The 1,428-nt window shown below is 50.6% G+C and overlaps 1 pseudogene; it reads right to left on the bottom strand.

Moving 5' to 3' along the window:
• Nucleotides 1–246: 246 nt before the first annotated feature.
• On the bottom strand, nt 247–780 carry LOC118083914 (ubiquitin-conjugating enzyme E2 C-like; annotated as a pseudogene).
• Nucleotides 781–1,428: the final 648 nt, after the last annotated feature.

Genomic DNA, 1,428 nt, shown 5'->3' with positions numbered 1-1,428 from the left:
GGGGGGAGGCAGGAGGGGAAACTTCTGTGCATTTGTAATTCCTTTTTTTTCTTTTTTAGAAAAAAAACCAAAAAAGAAAACAGGTTTATTTATACATTAATCCACAGGACAAAATGCCAAATAAATTTAAAAACAAGTCTATAATACAGTGTGACATTCACAGAGAAAGCGGTGCAAAGACAGACATACCACCAGGGTGGAGAGACGGAAGACAGAAATGGGGCAGGGGGAGGGAAAGGGGGGGCTTCAGGTATCCTGGTTCTTCATATGCCTTGCATAGGATTCGTGAAGGTACTTCTTGTAGGCTGTCTGGTCCTTCCAGAGCTCTGCAGCTTCCGTGTTCAGCGGACTCTCGGCGTTTGGCTCTCCCAGCAGACTCTGGATGGAGAGGAGGATGGTTCAGACATCATAGAGAGCAGACCACTTGTCCTTGAGGATGTCCAGGCAGATGTTCCCCTGCAGGTCCACGTTGGGGTGGTAGCAGGGGGTCAGGAATTTGATGGTGGGCCCATTGTAAGGGTACCCACTGGGGAACTCTAAGGACAGCTTGTACCTCAGGTCCTCATACACCGTCCCAGTTGCTCCATTAATGGTCCCGATCCACTTGAAGAGGTTGTCTGATTCTGGGAAGGCCGAGATCCCTTTATCCCCAGACATCATCAAAGTCATCAGCTCCTGCTGCAGCCTGCTCTGGACGGAGCCTCGGGCGGTGGCGCTGCCGGGCTCGGCCGCCTACCTGGAGGCAGCAGTGGCACCGGGGCCAGTGTTTTGCGAGGCCATGTTGGGCTGAGCGGTCGTCGCCTGCGCTGCGCCCTCCTGTGCATTTGTAATTTCTTGTGCTAAAATAATAAGGGCACTGGATAACACCATCAATGAAAAATGGGAGATGGAAGTGCAAAGTGCTTTGCTTTCATCACAGGGGGGGGGGGGTGGAGATTCCGACTTCCAGGCATGTTTTAGACCTGGTATCAGTTGAACTTCCGACAGAGCAGGGGGGCAGCAACAACCAGATGCACTAAGGAAAGAGATACGTGTTGTGTGTGAGGGCCCACTCTGCCTCTTGCACATGCACAGCGAACTCAGTTTGACATCCCTGTTGTGCATGCTCCATTTGCGAGAAAGAGAGAGAGAGAGAGTTGCAGTTGTATGTTTGCTCACTGGTGCACAGAAACAAGTGGCTGCAAATTCTGTCCTTCACTTCCACTCCTGGCCTTATGTGAACAGCGACCCTGCCCCTCCTTCAGATCCAACCCACATAGAGACTGATGCTATGAACTGGATCTGGTTCAGTCCTGGATTCCAAACTGAAAGAGGCTGCATTCACATGGCAGTTTATTCCATTTTCATGACATTTCCCTAACCCTTAATGTCCACATTGCATGTGAGCTTTCGCGTGATGTGAAATCCACTTTGGGAACTACAGAGGAA

This window comes from Zootoca vivipara, chromosome Z (assembly GCF_963506605.1).
Source record: "Zootoca vivipara chromosome Z, rZooViv1.1, whole genome shotgun sequence".
Taxonomy (NCBI): Eukaryota; Metazoa; Chordata; class Lepidosauria; order Squamata; family Lacertidae; genus Zootoca; species Zootoca vivipara.
Note: the sequence above shows the minus strand (reverse complement) of the source record. Positions and strands in the feature narration are given on the sequence as shown.